The 20542-nt window shown below is 44.8% G+C and overlaps 1 protein-coding gene across 1 annotated transcript in view; it reads right to left on the reverse strand.

The window, feature by feature from the left end:
• Positions 1-20542, reverse strand: part of CEP63 (centrosomal protein 63) — a 1157239-nt gene that overhangs the window by 991760 nt on the left and 144937 nt on the right. The gene's annotated exons all lie outside the window — the stretch shown is intronic.

Consider the following 20542-nt stretch of genomic DNA (forward strand, 5'->3'; position numbering starts at 1 on the left):
TTAAGGTGTTTCAGCCGCCAAATCAACGCTCATTCTCGGGTCGGCGCCGTGGTGTTTCCAGCGTTGCCTGTGCCTCCCAGTCATCCCCTGCAGGGGCACAGGCAACGCGCGCTCGGATATTATGGGCTCAGCATGGGCATTTCTCCGTTCTGGGGAAGCGGCTCTGCAGCAGCAGCAGTCACACGGGCACTTCACTGGCCCCCTTCAGAGCCGTTCCTCGGGACTCAGCAACAGAATTCACCTGAGGTCGCAACACTGTTGCAGCAACTTGTGTGTTTGGGTATCCCGGGCACAATATTGATACTTTCTTAGCAGACTCGGTGCGTACGCGGCCCGCGGGCATCCACAGCGTCGCAGGGTCTCAGGCGGGGCGCATCCAGAAGCATAATAATAGGGACCCAGTGAGCATTTCTGCTCGGTACCTTGCAGTGTCGCTTTCCGGAGGGGGAGTTTCGCGGCACAGGTAAAGCGACAGTATCATATCGGCATACTAGTGATCACGTCGCTAGTTTCTCTCGGAACCGGTCCTTGAGTCCCTTTGTTAGTTGGCGTCCGCCATCTTGGATTTCACCGGTCCGATCGTCCGCCACCCCACGAAACTCTAGGCCGTCTGAACCAACCAATTTCCATGGGGTCTGCCACTCTCACAACGGGCCTCACGAGTTCATAGTCATGCGCCTGCCTTTTTGTCTGCCGCAAATGCGTAAAAGTGCACTTTATCATCGGATCAGCATAAGGATGTGCGGGAGCCCCTACTCCTCCACGTCCTTTCAGATGGCGCCCAAGCCACGCCCCCCCAACTCCTGCAGCCTTGTGATGGATGTGGGGCTCTGCTGGTAGCTGCCGTGGCAATGTTACCAGTAAGAAGAACTAATGTCTCTTCTCATATTTCACTGGCTATCCAAAGCTGGTGGTGAAGAGAAGAACATGTCAGGTCATGGAATGAGAGATAAACTGGGCAGTTCATAAGAGGTCTTGGGGATTTTGTGTTCCTTCCCTTTCCTCCTGCCACATACTATGTAATTCTGCCTTGACAATGTCAGTAACTATCTTCACTTTGCTGCCCTCCAATTGCACAGCTCAGCCTAGTTAGAGGGCAAACATTGGTAAGGTTGCACGCACTAGGTCCCTAAAACTTCCAAATGTGGGCTATCATTCATAGCAGAAGCTTTTGACATGCACTGCAGTCAAATGGTAAGCGGTACTGCCATAATGCTTCCATCCTGAATGTCAGAAGGCATTTCCAAAATCGCTTTCAGGATTGCCCTCACGTAAGTCAGAAGATACCGCCACCTTGCATAACACAGGATATGCCAAACATATTTAATAAGGTACTGATACAAGAAATTCCAAGGGGTACTGTACAACTAGATGGCAAGATTAAGTGTCATCAACTAGGGCAAATGTATTTCAATCAAGTATGGTGGAAGAAGGACTATCATGCATTCTTTAAGAGACTGTTGAGTGTTCCAAATCCTTGATCTACTTTTATGCCCTCCTATTTTCTGCTGGAAAAGGCAAGAAGTTGGAACTAACTGAAAGCGAAGCTGGCTCTCAGTGATTTGTGTCTGCACGCAGTCCCTTGCCCGAAGACATCTGACCTAGAGTTACAAGGGCTGTAAAAGGGGTCCCAAATGAGGAACAATGGGTGATAACTACTTACGTTTGGGACCCCCAAATGACTTCCATGTGGTCAGGATCCCACGTGCTTCAAAGACCTGTCTACTATAGCAGATTGTAACCAATACAAAAGAACGTCCTAATAACACAGAAAACACTGTTTAAAGTTTAATAGTCACAGGCTAACATGGGCCAGACACAAAATTGTTATACACAACCCATCAAAGGAATGGCTATAATGACTGTCTGAGAAATTGCGGGGAAACAAAAAAAGTTGTAAAGTGCAAATATAGAGCTTCCTGACTGGTGTAAACTAAAGATCAGAGATAAGTGGAGGAGAGGGGGCTACTTGGAAGGGGCCAGGGTCAGGGAAAGGCAGGACAATGTTTTTGTGGTCATCAGTTGACATTTAGAAAATATATGCATTTGATGCTGTAAATTCTTGTTTGTTCGAGTGACCACATTACTTACCCTCAGTAATATTCTTTGCAATTGATAGAACGTTGTTCCCACGGATCACTCCACATTATGTATTAGAAGCAATACACAACTTCAACATACGCACATGTAAACACACAACAAGGTAGGTAGGTTGATGAGGAAGATGCTTAAGTAGACCTTATCCTTTAAGTAATATGTCCTTCAAATTGATGTCATTTAATGGCTTTAATCCAAAAGAATATAATATCTTTTTTTTAAATATCTCCCTTACTGGGGAGATAATGATTTCTAGTTCTCTTTCCATCAAAGGAACTGAGAGAATAAGAGAGATCCCTAATAATCAATGGCCTCTTAAGATGAATGTGGGACTACATTTTCTTAAACTCTCGGGATAAGCTATTACTTCAAAAAGACAACCAGTAGAAGGGAATGTATACCATCTGTTATTTCCTCTGAACTATGGTATTCGCATAAAGGATAAGCTTTTGGTTTCTCTAATGTTAGAAGTAGAATTCCCTGTATATATATCTGCCCACATTATGCCTGATCAGGGACCCAAATTCAAAGTGTATCACCTAATCTCAAACAGTAAAGAACTGAAATTCATGATTTTAAATGCATCACTAAATCCCTGTGAGATACATAGAGGAAATAGAGTTGAAGACTAATATATGATTTTTCTTGGGAATCTTGGAATCAGGAGAAGGTTATAAACGTAAATATACATCATAGGCCAGAACCAATCCCATCTGAGTATGTAGCTAAGGAGGCTGACTGTGGGTTTGTTAAAGAGGAACGGAAAGAAGAAAATATGTTGTATTGTTTCGAAAGGGATACAACAAAAAGAAAGGAAACTTCTTGTCCCTACATTGAACCCATGACTAAAGAACCCTCAGATGACTTATGGAGTTATGAGAATCGTGACAGAAACCTTGAATCCAAACAGTTGTGTTATGATAAAATGAAGAATGTCAGGGATTCTCTACCATTTAACCCTAAAGAAAAAAATCTATGCTGATTATAGTTTCCATCTTCAAGTTTAAATACATCTCAGAAATCGGTAGCAGAATTTTGTTAGGATAATAATTCCCTAGGATTCAAGGATCCAGGATTTTCTGAAAGTCATGTTTTCAATTAATTAAGTTGTTTGAGATGTGGAAGTTTTGAACATCTTGTATATCCAAGTAGATCCCAATGTCCTTCTGTCTTGAGGGATGAGCGGGACGAAGGAAATTATGGATTTACTGCCGACAGTACAATTTCCATACATTCCCCCCAAACTGAATCTAAAGGTAGCCCCGATTTAATGTGTTGTACTGGAGAAAAGAACATATATCGTGTCCCTGTAGTAATGCAAGCAAAACAATCTGGGCACAGTAATAAAAAAAGGGAGCAGAGCTTCTGCAGTACAAGCAGACGTTCTTCCAGCACATTAGGAAAACCTAGGAGAAAAGACTGCAGGTATTCAATATTACTATTTGGGGGAAACCCATGTCGATATTAGTGGCAGTAATACCCAATCTTCCTACACCAATGATCTTAGGTAGTGAAATTCCATATTTAATGAGTGGGTATTTCTAGTGACACAAGTAAAACTGTAATCGATTGAAAATGTTGACCAGCAACCTAAGAAAATATATTCTTCATATTGTCCTCAAGATTCTTGGGTACCAGAAGAAACATTTTTAGAGGACGCAGTCTGGGACAGTAAGGCATGTGAAGCCACTATGGAAGCGGGGGAGGCAAATGGTGAGGAACGGAAAAAGGAACCCGTCTTGGGAGGTCAGGTCTTTAGGGGAAGGGTATGTGATGAATCCTGTGGAGTCCTCACAAAGACCCCATCTAAAATCTCCACCGAGGTAGCGAGGGAAATGCAGATACTTTCTGATCCTAACCTTGGGGGTGGCGTTCTGCAGGAGGATCACCTGGGAGGAGAAAGGGCCCAGGGGAATAAGAGTACTCCGTTGGGAGGGATGCAGTATTTATCTCCCGCCAAGGAAGAAATATCAATGATACCAAAGTCTGTAATGGCTTAGTGCCAGAGGAAGCTTTTTACTTCCAAAGTTGAATATCTTAATGGGGGTGGAAATATGTTTAGACCCTTAGGCATAGGAATACATTAAAACCCTTTTAAAAACAGGGCGAATCATAAAATGGTATGCTCCCCTACATCACACAGAGAGTGAAAACAATACCAATTTAGAGTATAACAATCTTTATTTCTCTGTATAGCTAAGTCTGTCTAATTATCCTTCTAATATTACGTTAAGGAATATAATTAGGAAAAGAAGGGAACATGAAAACAACATTCCCATTACAAAAAATAATTTTGTATTATGGACTCCATGTCCCATGATCCCAAGGTACTGGGATGAATAAGAGGTCTGCAAAGTACTGCTTGTTAATCGGAATGAAGGAGACTGGGAGGCTTAAAAAGCCCCCTCAGGTGCAGGCCAGGAGGAAGCAGAAGGAGCGGGGTAGTAGTCGTAGGTGCAGGAGTTGTGAAATCTCCACGTCGCCTCAGAAGCAGGGGGAGAGAGAAGAGGCTGTGACCACCGTTGAGAGTCGAACAGTAGCCAGTCTTCAGATGGTCTTCACCTGCAGAAGCCTTCACGCAAGAGGTCGCGCAGTAGGAAGCGTGGGAGAAAGAAACTTGCTCCCTGGAGACCTGGACTGTAGAGGCTGCCCAGCAGGAAGAAAACTGGCTAATTATTTGAGGCAAAACAGAGTCCAAGTAATGCACTACGGCAATTTTAACTGATTGCTTGGTGCTGGAGAAAATAGTTTGCCATATTTCGGTCACAGTCGCAGGTCAGCATAAGTTAAGTAGGTTCTTAAAAAACACTTTACGCTTCGGAATTAGAACATGACATACAACAACTATATGCGGCAGCATTTCTCTCTGAACAGAGTCCTTGCAAAATCGACAGAAATTCTGATCTTTAGGAACAAGCCCTCTTCTTGCCAATATATTGTTTGTGGGCCCCAAATTTAGTCTGAACCTCAGGTACTGGTTTCTAATATGAGGCGACAGACTTTTGACTAGATAATCACCCATTGTTCAAAATGTCTTTAGTCCAAACAAAGTGGAATTGAAGTCTACATAGGTTCTACATTTATCTTGAGTTGATATCCAGTTGATTGGTAAAGCTTGATCTTTGCTCTTCCTAGGTTTGTCAATAGGAGCTCCAAAGATATGTTTGCAACTGATAATGCATCTGTTATGAACTTTCGCCAAAATCATGGAAAATCATGTAAAGATGTTAACAGATAATGATCCACAGCACTCAAGATGTTATTTGTATTGGTGCCTAGTAGACATTTTCTCAACAAACAACACATTTCCATAGTACCTGTATGTACAATGTAAGCACCCCTTTATTATAGCTATAGGTGTGCATTTCGGTAATGTTAGGACCTTTTTCCAAAAGCGGGCCTCTAATGTATCCCAGCATTTTTGTTTTATAGGTACCTTTGTTTCTGAACCATAAATCCTAATGGGGACACCTTTTTGTTGGTAAAAGGTCATGATATGACTACATGTGATGTACCATACTTATACAAAAGGATTTTTGCTTGCGATGTGAGATTTGTCAATTTAGATTCCAGGTTAAGAGTATCTAATTTGTCATTCATGAAACTATCTATAAAAACACCCAAATATTTGTATTGAGGTACTATCATAAGTTTGGAATTCTGCAGTGACCACAAATACTTATGTAATCTCCGTCTTGCAGATTTACCACATACTACGATTTGGGTTTTTTCTGTGTTTATCATTAATTTATTTAATTGAGCATAGTCATCAAATTTAACTAAAAGATTCTGCAGGCCTCTCGAAGTTTGGGATAAGAGGTCTGATCTGCATAGTAGTATTTTGTGTGAAGAAGGTCAATTAACATTAGTAGTGAGTCAGGGCCTTCATACTGACATAGTTTCTCAAAGTAATTGACGATCTATGGAATCAAAGGCTACGCGGAAATCCACAAAAGCCATGTACAGCGGTTGCTTCCGTGTAGCACAGTAAGATTTAATCATATTCAACAAAATGATATTTATGGAGGTGCCTAAACCTGAAAAAACCCTGTCGGAAAAGGATCTCTTTTGTGTGCAGTCAACGTCCAAGAATTTAGGTCTCTGAGCATTAAGTGACTGAAAATCTTGCCAGGAGCATCTAAAAGGGCTATCGGCCTATAACTGGTGAGATTTTGCCGATTGCTCTTTGATAGAATGCCTCCATGATTGTGGTATTTCTTGCTTGGTGTTTATATGGTAAAATATATTAAACAATATCGAAGCCCAGATTTCAGGATATTGTTTTAATCTGTGATTAGAAATCTCATCAGGCCCAGGGGCTCTTGAGCGACTCACTTTGTTGATATAGTAAAGGATATCTCTTTGTCAAATATGAAATGAAACCGATGTACCTTTTTGGCATAATCTGCTCTGTGAGCGCTCTGTAGTAAGGCATAACACTGAGAAAAGTGAGCTGTCCAATCATTTTCGGAGACTCCATTGGACTGTACTACTACTTGGGGACCAGATGTAGCCTAATTCAAGGCGGTCCGAATCTGAGCTGTGTTTTTGTTTTGCATTAAGCTTATCTTTTCCCCATCATTTTGATATAATCAAGCTTTTTGGGCTCTCAGTCAGTTTTTATAGTTTGTTTTGATTGTTTTCAATGTAGAGCCCCTCAATGCCAGAGGTAATTTCATTGCTTGTCGTCTCTGGTATCGAAATATTGATTTTTTCTCTTATGTCCAGATTAAAGGCATGAAGCGTTTTACGTTTTTGTGAGACATGAGGAGTATCATTGCGGTACAGCTGCATTAGATCATAATAGGCAACAGCACAACCTGCCACATCACTATAGGACTTCTGAAACTCGGATATCAAATGGTCATTAAAATGTGTTAAAGTCTTCTCCGACCATAGTATTCTATTAAGTCTGTTATTAATGATCATTGTCCCTTGAATCTGTGTTCGCCGATTATTATGCATTTTACCGTTGAATAGCCATTGCCAGGTTACTCGAGGTGGTATGTCATCAGAGGAAGCACCATTCAACATAACTGGATTACGCGTTTTGATGAAATAATTCCACTGCATCAACCTTTCTTTATTTTGAGTCGCTCTATTATCCAGGCAGTGGAGATTTAAATCTCTGGCTAGGATAATATGAGTAATGTTAGGAGCCAGATAAATCATGTCCATCAGTTTGTTTAAGTCATGGAAAAATTGGGTATCAAAGATGCCCAACGGGTTCCAATATATGTTCAGTATGGCATAGATGCTAGTTTGAATATGAAGTTTAGTTAGCTGCATGAAAGCATTTGGGGAGGCCCAGGGTTCAGAAATAATATCCAAGCTGATTTTAGTGGCCGTTAGTAAGCCGGAGGTGGTTCTTCCCCTCAAACCCTGCTTAGCAGGAATCAAATAAATATCATGGTTGTCCCACATAGGGGCTGTGGACAACCATGTTTCTTGAAAAAGTGACACATTGTAATTTTAAAGATCATTCTCCTGTTTATTCATGAGGTGACCAAAACCTCTAGTGTTCCAGCTAACCAAAGATATGGTATTCTGATCGGGATGTGAATCTAGTTACCTTCATTGTTACTACAAATGCATCTGCAATGAGTAGAGCATTGACTTGCTTGATCATTTTGGGACACAGGAATTGTTGTGGAGAGGGGGGGCGCGATTGTTCAGAAATAAAGTGTATTTTATCATCATTGGCAGTAAGTCCCACAGATAATACAAAGCCCATCTCAAAAATTTGGGTCTTTGCAAGCCAGATAGTATTGAGCACAACTCGTGTATTCATCCACACTCACGACACCCAGATCTTTTTCTTTTATAAATTCTACTAGCTCAATGTCATTGGAGCTAACATCCTCTAAAGAAGGAATGTCAGAGTAGATGACCATGACACTTCAGCGATTCAGATCGCATTTTGAGAATGGTGCAGATCTACAACTGATAATAAGAGAATACAGAGTCGGGAGTTTGGTCATTATAGCAGATTTAGCCTTTAAGTTCAGCTTCATGTCTTGTGTTTCCAAGAATTTAGGAATTTGTGCATCACCTTTTGGGTCTGGGCAATTTTTCAATAAGCTCGAGGAAATGGACGAGTTCAGGAGTGAGGGCCTGCATTTGTTTATCATCACTAGTAACAACTAAATAATGACTTGATTTCACATAATTCTGAGCCATGGTTAGCCCTAAAGAAGAATTAGGACAAATTATGTTTTGAGGAACCATGGTGTTAATTACTGTTTCTCGTGTGTTCAGCAAGGAAGGCCAACTCTCTAAGTGGGCCTTAGAGTAAGCTAATTGCGTAGGTATTTCACTTGCAGCTTTCTGCCTTGTGGGATTTACCAATGAAATGTCCTCATCTTTTGGCACGGATGAGGTCAAGTTCTCATTGTTTCTCTGACCCATGGAAAAGGAGCTGAGCGATGTTTGGGGTTTTTGAACCGCCATATAAGCATCAACTGCTTTTCTGATTTCCTGGCGTCAGAGATCAATCACTTTGAGTTCACCCTCTGAATTAGGTGATATGATATTCGCTATTTTGTGTGTATGTTGCAAGAATAGAACTGTTAACTTTTCAACAGCTTTTAGCAACAGCATTTGAAGCTATGACAGTCTTTTTTCCTTTTGTTTAATGATTTAAAAAATTGCTTTGTAGCTGATGAAGTAGTTGATTCTGTTTTGATATTTTTGTGTTTTTTTTCCTTGTGGGACATTCAGTGTTTAGAGTTGGATTTAATATTAGTTTTCTTTTGTGTGGCCGTAGAAAATATTATATATGCACGCTTTGAAGGAGAGGAGACCAGAGATTTAGTTGTGTTATTGGTCGCCTCTATGAAGTCCAAAGACTGTTCCTCTGCATTATCATGGAGTATAATTCTTTCAATGAGAGGAATTGAAAATACTAAGGCTCCCTCTAAACCAGGTATATTTGCTAAAGAATGCAACTTCTGATGAGTCTTGAAAAGAGAGCCTTGTGTATCGACACTAGCTGGGTTATGAATGATCTTAATCCCATCAGCCGCGGCTCTGATCTTTGGGCCAGCAGATAAATCTGACTTTTTGCCAATCCAGAATCAGTTATTTGAGCAGCTTGTTGGATAATTTTCGCATTAAGAGTTTCAAATAGTTTCGCTAGGGAATTTAAAGCCATGTTCATTGCATTAAGTGTAATCTCTATTAATTTACTAGCAGGTGCAAGAACAATAAGCGAGTGAGCAATGGGAACAGGCACATTAGGTTTCCGAGGAGTTGGAGCGATGAATGATAAGGCTAAAGCAGACTCTTTGTGGCTTATATCAGGAAACAACTAGGGAGAGCATGATTTTGGGACTCATCTCAAGCCGAAAAACCTGACCTATAGATTGCAAATCAATTACAACAGAGTTAGATGGAACGTCAAACAATTTTGCATTAGTATTTGACACTGTAGGAGCTGTCCACGCATTTTGCAGAACCACACTGTCTGACAGGGAAGCATTAAGCGTAACTGGAATTATCACATCTGGAGTCTCATTAACAACATTCCCAAGGAACGTGTAATTTGTTAAATTTTGCAAATTTAGTTTTGGCACCGCACTATTAGCCAATGCATGTGCGGTGGGACTAACACATTCAGAGAAGCTTCAATAATCAATGCCACACCATTCGTAGCTACGGGTACATTTTTGATAAGTCTTGATGGATTAGGCGTAATGGCAATATTCAGATCATCGTCCTCCTTGGAAGGAGTGGTTAGACCTTTTCCTGAACAGAACAGTCAGTCAGATATCAGTATTCAACCATGGTTTGTACTTATCTAAAGTATGCGTTCTACCTACGCGGGCAACAGGCGTTGAGCAGGAAATATTTCAATCTCGCTTTCGCGTGTTGTCTTCAGGCATTTTATGCTTGGTGCTTTTGGATTGTAAATGACCAGGCAAAGGCATGTCAGATCACAGAGTATACAAGCCCTGCCTTATGAACCATGTTGCACTTTTGGCGAGAATCAAAGCAAACGTTTTTACAGGGACTAACAGACGGATACCAGTACCGCCTGACCGCGACTCCACGAAGCGGCAGAGTGGTACTTCACCGGTACTTTGCCCCGGGTGTGCGCGCTATTGCGCATGTTTTCTAGTTTTTAGAGATGTACACCCAAAGGGGCGGGGCTAAGTATCCTTAGGGTTTATTTTGCACCTAGGAGTATCCCCACCCTTGGGTGCCTTATGGGCTTACCGAAGGTGCACCTTAGAAAGTGCACATAAGAAATTATGTGCAAGAGTTGTGGTCCCCAGTGAGACTATGGAGTTAGTCTCATTGGGGATACAAGTAGTTAAGATCCCGAAAGGGAAATTACCAGCAGTGTCCCAATTGAGTCTCCAGCTTTACCCCCAAACTTCGTGAGAAGCCAGGTAAAGTGGAGCAGAGTTCCCAAACCTAGCTTATGAAATAGGGAAAAATAACACGTGGCCACTCAGGGGACAGACAATTGTCTTTCTGTCTTAAAAAAAATACTTCCTCCAATCTTGGGAAATATTCTGGTCCATTTGGATTTTCTAGGATCTCTTCTCGGCGAGTTGCACAAACCTTCACTTTTCTTTGGCATATGCTGGGCATGGGGCCCTTCAGAAAGGAAGTGGTTTCTCCTCTTGGTTCTTCTTTTCTTTGATCATCCTTCAACTCTAGGATGGGCTCTGTGATGAATCCTGCAGAGTCCTCACAAAGAGCCTACCTAAAGTCTCCTTCCAGGTGGCCATGGGAAGGCAGCCACTACCTGATCCTAATCCTGGTGGTGGTATTAGCCCGGTGGATCGCCTGGGAGAAGGGCCCCAAGGGAATAGGAGGACTCTGTTGGGAGAAACACAGAATTTTTCTTCCTCAGAGGGAGAGCTTTTTGTAATGCTAGAATATGTAATGGCTTGTTGTCAAAGTAAAGTTTCCTTTCCCAAAGCCATCCATCTTGTGGGTTGTAAAAACTGTCATAATTCACATAAGAAAGAGAACATTAATACTCTGGCCACTTATGAATTTGAATCTCCCTTAAAGCTGAATCCATCACTTATTAAGAGAAAGAATTCCCTTCACAAAGTTTCCCACATTCATAGTCATAAAACCTCTTGTAATCAATAGGAAAATGATAGATGTGGACATCAGAATACTAATATTATACATTCTGATGAAGTTAAAGCCCATTTAAGTTCCAACCAAACATTAACTGCCTCACCACGAGATAGGCGGTATTCTGGCGGATTTCCCCATCGAGTGCTATTTGCTGTAACGCCACGCTTCCTGGCGGAAAGTACGTCAGATCACGAGTCTGCGTGCATGCGCACAGGGATATGGCGTCAACGCAAGTAAATCCCTCGCACATTGCGTTACCGCCGAACTGCAGCGCTAATAGCGGACGGGAAACGCGTCACCGCCGGAATGGGAAATTAAGGGGTGGCCATTTTGGAAATCACAATGCACCAAAAATCACAGCCGCTGCAAGCCATCCACTCCTGTAAACATCGCAAAATGTCTCAGGAACGCACCAGGGGCAAGTCAGCCCTGGACAGGGTGGGAAAACCAAAGTTTACTGACCAGGAGCTAGCCATACTGGTGGAGGAGGCAGTGGCCCATCAGGAAGAGCTGTATGCAGCATCGAGCGCAGATATGGAGGCAAATCAGCCAGAGGTTGTCTGCGGTGGGATGGGGAGGACTGCTGCAAGTGCCTGAATGACTTGCGGGTCCGCGTACGTGGCCTACTCTCCCAGTACAGGAGTGCAAGCATGGCAACTGGAGGAGGGCCAGCACCACCACCACCCGAACTCACTCCCTTGGAGGAGCAGATGACAACACTCATTCGATATTGGCACCATTGAGGCAGTTGGAGGAGCAGAGGTTGGCACCGGTACCCAGGAGGCTGCATGTGAGACCCCCCCCCTAAAAATGCATGAACCTGTAAGGGCCACGCCTCCAGACCCTGAGTGAATGTATGTGCATGCGATGTGCGTGAGGCACCGCAGTCACCCATAACTGACCCCTCGTACCACCGTACCATAGCGCCCCCTTGTTCCCAGAGTACATACAATGCATCAACACAAGCCCCAGGGGAAAGACATCCATGGCCAAAGCACAGCAACGTGATGTGTGAGTGTGCATGAAACCCCACGCCCCCAGCAATATGGGAGCTGTGCATCCCCAGCAGACATCTGTAGATGTCACGTCAACATGTCCAAGCACTGTCCCTCCCCAGTACCACGTTCCACCAATCACAACCCGGGGAGTCACCAAAATGCAATGGCCAAGCATGATTCAAACTGTTTCCAAACCCACTGTAAGGCATGATATGCATGATACAAATCTAAGCTGCCCTAAACTCATACCACACCCTATGTACCCCACAGGCACGCGTCGCTCATCACAGGCTGATGATGAAGGTGAGAAGGCAACAACATCCAGCCGCATGACCCAGCATGCTTCCACCAGCACCATCGGCCTGGCAGAAAAAAAACACGATGCCAGACACATCCAACGTCACCCCACCATAGCCCAACCAGACGGATGCAGCGTCCACAGGGTCGCAGGGCGACAGCGCCTCAGACTGGAGGCCACCACAGGCACCCATGATGTGGAGGGAGCCACCAGTGGGTCTGACTCTGATGAGGGCCACACACCCACAGCAGCATGACGCACTGCACTGCTGTTGTCACCCAGCCTCCGTGTCACACAAGAGTTGGCCACACCCCAGGATAGCCCAAAGCATGCGCCAGTGGATGCACACATGCGGGCCCGCACACCTGAGACAGATGAGGACACACCATCCTATGGCTCACATGAGGATAGTCAGTCCAACCGCAGCAGCCCCATCAGAGGTGGCACCATATCCCCCAACAGCCCTCCTACGAACCCAGGCAGAGCCGTCAGTCCGATCCCCAGCACACCTCAGAGACCCATCATCACGGGAGAAACAGTGATGAGGCAGCTGAATCTGATGGAGGCCCGACAGCGGCGCATTGAGGAAATGTCAACAGGACATACATGCCACATCAAGGCTATCAGCCGTGCAATACGGAATGCTGAAAAGTTGATGGCACATGACAATGCATGTACCCGTAGAGTTGTGAAGGGCTGCACAGCGGCCCTGACAGGTTTTGGTCAAAGGGTACAGGAGCTGTGCGAGGTCCAATCCGCAAATGCCGAGCAGATGCGGGAGACGAACTATCTGCTCTGCCAGCAGCTGCAGATCTCTGGAGCAATACCATCTGCCTCAACCACGGCCACTGAGGGATCCCTGGAGGCATTGCCCAGGCTACGTTCCCAGTGAAATCTCCCCCGCCGTTCACCGGAGGGACCCTGCCGTGGAAAGCAGCCTCATCAATCCTAGGTCCACATGTCACAGTTGTGCAGAGCCATGGGCACATGGACACACTAGCACTATGTAGGGGTGTACAGAGGGGGGTGGAGGGGCATGTGATGGGGAGTTTACAGGGGGTGGGAGGAACGTGTGATGGGGAGTTTAAAGGGGTGGGGGGGAACGTGTGATGGGGAGTTTACATTGGGTGAGGTGTTTGTTAAAAATGAGAATAAATCCCATTCCAAAATCATACATAGCATGGACATTCATGATGGAGTTTAAGTGCTCTTTATTCTACAAGTGGTATGTGTTAAGTGTTCTTTAAGTCTCCTGACCATTCACCTGGACACTGTCCTTATAATACTCTTTAGTATTGTCTGGGATAGAGTTATAGACATCTAAATTCTGTTGTTCCCACAGACCCAGAGACACTAAAGAAACACTGGCTGAAACTCCAATGGATTCATCAGCCAGCAGTAGAAAGTTTCCACTTGTCATTTGTACTTCCTCCTCTGGAGCGAAGGCTAAGGAGACAAGCTGGACCCCTGAAGGTTTACCCTTACATCTGGGATCTCCTTTCACATGGTCAGGCGAACCACAAACATGGCATTTACCAAATGCTTTCTGGAATGGTGGCTTGCTCTGACATCCTTCTGGTTTACCACCAGAGGGCACACTACTCTGATTTGGTTTCCCTTGTGGTTTACCCTTATTATTCTGTTTCGGGCCCTCTTTGGGATTAGAATTATTAGAATTCTCTTTCGAGTCCTTTTTTGGCTGTTTCCCCTCATCCTTTGAGTTACCCCAGAGTCTTTGTGAGTAGCCCTGTTGGCAACCCACAAGTCAGCAGCCTTAGCTAGTTTCCTGGAATCTAATTCCTTTGAATCAGCCAAGTACTGTCTGAGCTCAGGAGAGCAGGCATCATAAATTGACTCCAACATCACAAGATTCTTCATTCCCTCATAAGTGTTCACCTTGTAACCCTTAATCCATCCCTCTAAGTTCTTCAAACTTTCACTCACCCAGGTAGCCCAAGGGGTACCATCATGCTTTTTGAGGGTCCTAAACCTCTTAAGGTACTGGGAAGGGGTCTTCCCAAATCTAGCTATCAAAGCTAGTTTCACACATTCATAATCCTTCTTATCCTCCTCCCCCAACTCCATTACCACATCAGTTGCAACAGGGGGGAGCCTAGAGAACAACCAGGAAAGTAACTAATTTCCTGTAATGTTCTGGGGCCCATGATTATATTCAAACAAACTCAACCAATCCAACACATCCAACTTAGGCTCATACATACCCACCAACTCCTTAGGCATCTGGGGTCTTTTGGGACTGGAATTCCTAGAGGATTCGGAGAGAGAAGCACTTTCCACAGACAATGTTTTCATTTCTAGCTCATGGTTGAGCTCCATTTCTCTGAGCCTTAGTTCTTGGTGCTGCTGTTCTGTTTGAGCATTAATTCTTTTGTAGTCTAATTCAAGCTTCATTTTTTCTAGTTCCATATATTGAGGATTAAGTGTGGGACCTGGTAAAGGTCCAGTAGGTACAGCTGGCAGGGCAGGTAGAGGCCCAGGGGAGACAACTCTAACATCTTCCACCTCCTCTTCTGCTTCTGACTCAAGGTTATCAATATTAACATTCATATCAATATCATTGCTGTTATTTACAGTTGCTGGAGTGGTAGGTTCCTCTGAACCACCATCCAGACTTTGGTATGCTAACCTTTCTATTAGCTCCATTTTCTTGCCCTTAGTCAGGAGGTTCTTATGCTTACAGAGAACTCTTAAACAATCAGCAGTTTTTGTAGCAAGGGACTCTTGACTATAGCTTTCCATAGTTGACATGTTTTAGAAAATACTTCTTTAGTGCTAAGCTTTGTGGTTAGTTGCACTAAGGTATCTATAAGCACACTAAAATGTATTCTCAATACACATCCCACCGCTGTACACCAGTGTTAGGCAGAAACATGTGCAGTTCCCTTAGGGACCACTGCAAAAGATTTAGGACTACAGGTGGTTGGCAGTAAACCCAATTGGTAGCAGTCTGTACCACCCACATTTACCTGGTAGCTGTGGCTGAGCAGTCAGACTTCTCTCAAGAAGAGTTAGGCAGTATATAGAGTATACACAATAGGTACAGAGATACAGCAGCACAAGCAAACACTGACCAGAACTTTGGTTTAAAAGTATATAATTATTTATTTAAAGACACACTTGTAAATTACAATAGCACAAAGAGGTAAGTAAATTCAACACACAGTCACTATTATATATATATACAACCCTAATTACTTATTAGACAAGTCTTAATGAGAAACACCACTTATTTTCAGACAGAGGTGAGCACTTAGCATAAGATGGCACTCTAATAAGTTTTTAAAAAGGGAGGGAAAAAGGCAGAGTTATGAAGCACACACATTTCAATACTTTTCAAAGAACCACAGTGAGGCATGTTAGGCAAAGTCTACTGGAGAGCCAGGAAGTTCAAATGCCAGGCCCACTCTTAGAGAGAGCAAGCGAAATGTGTCCAGGATCACACAGTGGGGTTATGCCCAAAGAGTATTTGTAGAAAGTTCACAAAAGATTGAGATCAAGTCAGGAAAAATTAGTTAACAGGTCCCAGGCTAACCCAGGTTAGAAAGTCGAGGATTTGCGGTCACCCCGAACGATCTGTCGCAAGGGAAGCCAGGCGGGACACAGTACCTGAAAGTGGGAAGAACGCTCCAGCGGGGGCAGATGTTCCTGGCAGCGGGTGCAAGTCGGTGTTTCGTCCAGAGGAAGGAGAGGTCTCGACGTGGAGGAAAGCTGAAGGTCGTTGCACTGCCAGGGAAGAAACCAGCCGCAGAGTTTTCCGGTTACAAGGTACCACTCTTTTCTTCACGGTAGTGGTAAACCGTGGTATTCCGGTTGCCGGGGTGCTTAGCACGGGCAAGGCAGCCACGAGATGGTCCAGGAAGGCAAAAAGACGGGCAAACTGGTTATCCCCACCAGTCAAAGGAAGAAGACTCTCCGGACTGGAGATCTCCTCTGTCGTCGGGAAAAGTGGTGAGACGGTTCAGCAGGGCTCCACCGGTGGTGTCGTCGCTGGAGGTCGGCTCGGCTTCTCCCTCCTCGGATTCTTTAGGTACTGTGGTGACTTCTGAAGTTCCAGTCCCCAAAGCCCTGCTTTTATGCAGAAAACCCCCATTCATTCAGCCTAGCTGTCACTCAAACATGCTAAATGGTGAGCCGGAGCCAATCACACAAGAGTGCTACTTGAGTTGCTGAGGCAACTCAGTCCAGGGTGCCTAAACCCCCTCCCACATCCCATGTGGTACCCAGACAGAGTGGCACCACTTTTGGAGGCTTCTGTGTAGAAGCCCACCAAAAAGTGGAACAAAGGGCTCAACTTGGGTTGGGGTCACAGAAGCGAACACAAATGCTATTTTGGAACCAAGTTTCGGCAAAAAATCCCAACCCGTGAATTTATATTAATTTAATAAACCGGCGGCATGTTCGAGGCTATTTTAAAAAGTGGTAGCCTCGAACAATGGGAAAATCCCATAGGAATATATTTGCGGTCGAATATAAAAAGTAGCATCTATTGCCACCAGCCAAAACTCGGTCGGGGGGGACTGGACAGTTCCCCCTCGAACAACAGACCCTGGGGCAATCGAATTGCCCCGACCAGTACGTCCACAATAGGATGGTTTGTACTGGTTCTGTTCACAATTTGAGACTAGTAAAGCCAATGGTGACTTTACATTCCCTGGGAGACAGTAGTCAGTCCCAGGATATGGAGTCTATGTTTGGGGGTCGCTACGACACCCCTGGGTTACGGCACAGAGGGTGCTGTGTAACCCATATACCAAAAACACATGAAGCCCTATGGGGTAAAGGACCCCATAGCCCATAAAACACATACAAAGTCAAAGGAACACCTCAAATCATGTCTAAGAGTGGGAGGAAAAGAGTCTCACTCTTAGCAGGAGAAAAAAATAAACCCCAAAAATCCTGCAAAGCTGCTGGGGGACTCACTAGGTTTGGGAAATTGGCCTTTACAGAGAATTCTCCCTAACAGTCCCCATATGGGCAAAGATCATGGAATAGTAAATATCACTTGTTGTGAGTTCTACTTAAAAATGAACACTTGTCCTACCATTTAGCGTCAATGATGGCCTTATGATAATTCTTTCTACTGTGAGTGATCTTAAGATGTCATATTCTCATATGTGTCTCAGTGGGTGAAGTGAACCAAATGTTATTTGAGTCATGTTATGAGCTGTAACTAATGACCTCACTGATATACCCCTAATGCTGGACAACTGCATTTATGATCAAAAATCCTCAATTTGGGAATTATTGAGCTGAAAAAGGTCACATGTAACTTCATACAAATAGGTAAATGTTCAACACGGTCTCTGAAGAGTTCATGATCTCCACAGTTATATATTTTTGTCTATGAAAGATTCATTATTTATCTGTTAATGTTGTATGGAACAGCTCAAATCTTTTAGATACAATCCTACTGGATGCAATGAAACATCCTCATTGGGGTCCTTACTGCCTCTAAGAGTTCACAGTCTCAAAGGTTATGTGCTAAGTGCTTTTCATATGCAATCTTACAGGATATGGTGAGCCAATTGGGTACGGAAGATGGTAAGAGCGCTAAGAATGTTGTTCCATTGATCTATGCTGCCGTAGGTAAGTTCACCTACTAAACACCTAGGAGTGCAGTCTGCAGGGCTATACAGTAATTCTGATACATTCCATACTGATGACCTCTATTACAGAAATTGACCCAATTAGAATTCTTTGTTTAGTCCCAATGGTGCCATCGAGTCCAACTTGTGTATCCAATAGAGTTCTCTTTGTGATAGTCTCTTGGCCAGGTATTTGCCTCTTGGTAGTGGGTGCATCATTTGTAATATCATACATCTGGGGTGTGGTTGTTATCTCTAAAATGCTGATAGAGTAGTGATTTGATGTTCGCAGTCCTGATGTTGGACTTGGCAGAAAACCTAAGTAAGTAGAACTCACAAGTGATATTCACTATTCCACAACCTATGCCCATATGGCGACATATTCCCCCATTACCAACAATATGATTACTTCTTCTCTTTAGATCTCACCGGCACGTGGGTTTTCTTCTATTTTTACGCACACATTGATGGAAAAATGGAAAGGCAGCAACATTTGCCCCCTCACTCCCTCCCCCCAAGGTTAGCTATTTTCCAGGACTATGTATTTTCTCTAAAGAACAAGATACCCACTGTATTGGCAGTCAACTATCCTCATCTTAGTTCAGACACAAAAGAAACAAGTTACTTACCTGTAACTGTTCTCCAGCATGGGTCTGGCATGGATTTACATGCTCGTGAATATTCCCCGTGGTCAGGCTGGGAATCCTCGGTAAGAAAAAATCAGTTTCAGTTTAGTTTCTGAACTGTCTTTCTGCTAGTAACCAATCACTGGTCTCTGGGTGATACTGCCCCCAGCCAATGACTGCCTTCTACCTAAGCCCCTCCTCTGGCAGCCATCTTAAGATTTGGTAGCACGTGAAGTGGCAGTAGGACCAAGAGAAGAGCCGCAGAGGGGTAGGCGGGAAGATTCACATGTGAATCCATGCCAGACCCATGCTGGAGAACAACAGTTACAGGTAAGTAACTTGTTCCTTCTCCAGCATGGGGTCTGGCATGGATTCACATGCTCATGAATACAAGAATACATAGCAGTACACACAAGCACAACCACGGGAGGTGGCAAGGCTCAACATTAAGCAACATTAAGCATCTCTTACCTCCTCACCAGGCTCACCTTTAAGCGAACAGGTTGCGCAGCACTGCCTGGGCAACTCTGGACATCTCCCTGGAATCCCGGTCGACGCAGTAGAATCTCGTGAAGGTGTGCGTCGACCTCCACATAGCAGCCCTGCAGATGTCCAGCAGGGGCACACCAGACAGGAACGCCGTAGTAGCAGCGATCGCTCTGGTGGAATGGGCTCTCGGGCGGCCGGGCAACAGTCAGTTTGCCAACCGGTGACAGTGCATGATGCAGCCGGAGAGCCATCTGGAAATGGAAGCCTTCGAGAGGGCCTTCCCTTGGTTCACAGGGCCAAAGTTCCCAAACAGCTGTGATGTCTTCCGAAAACTCTTTGTGCGGTCCATGTAGAACTTCAGCGCTCTAGCTACATCCAGCGAGTGCAAAGTCCTCTCAGCCGGCGACGGGAAGAAAACAGGTAACACCATGGGCTTGTTGAGATGGAAGTCCAATGGCATCTTGGCCATGAAAGAGGGGTTCGTCCTCAGCACTACCCTCGTCTCGTGGAATGTCAGATATGGAGGCTTGCAGGAGAGGGCCTGGATCTCTCCCACTCGTCGTGCGGAGGTGATGGCCACAAGAAAAGCGGTCTTCCACGATAGGAACTTCAGCGGACTGCAGGGGCTCGAATGGCGGACCCATGAGCCTGGTCAGCACCACATTGAGCTCCCATGCCAGGGCCGGAGCCTTCACCAGCAGGAACGAGTGGAACAGTCCTTTCATGAACTCCTTCACCAAGCGGTACGACCACATCGACGAACGCCCCAGAGTTCTGGTGTAGCGGGAGATAGCCGCCAGATGGATTTTGATGGAGGCATGTGCCAGCCGCGCCTTGGCCAGCGACAGCAAGTACGGCAGCACTTGAGGAGCCGTGATCCGTAGAGGGTTGATCTTCTGTGCACGGCACCAGACAGAGAAGAATTATGTCCATAGCACCCAAGAGTCGAGGATGCCCTGGCCTTTGCAAGAACTTCCTTGCAGTCCGCCGGTATATCGTAGCCTCCGAACTCTCATGCTGCAGGAGCCAGGCCTGCAGGTTCAGCAATCCTGGGTCGTTATGTAGGATGGCGCCTCCTTCCCTGGCGAGCAGATCCACGTCCGTCGGCAGTTTGACTGGGGGGGGACACTGACAAGTCCAGAAAGGTCCGGGAACCATATCTGTCTCGGCCACGCCGGTGCGAAGAGGATTATCCTGCACCGGGACCGTCTGAGTTGACTAATTCGCAGAAGCAATGGCGGGAACGGATACAGGAAAAGGCCGTCCAAGAGGAAGGAGAATGCATCGCCCATGCTCCCCGGCTGGGGAAACCTGCTAGCGAACCTC

Source organism: Ambystoma mexicanum, chromosome 10 (genome assembly GCF_040938575.1).
Source record: "Ambystoma mexicanum isolate Mex_15411 chromosome 10, UKY_AmexF1_1, whole genome shotgun sequence".
Classification (NCBI taxonomy): Eukaryota; Metazoa; Chordata; class Amphibia; order Caudata; family Ambystomatidae; genus Ambystoma; species Ambystoma mexicanum.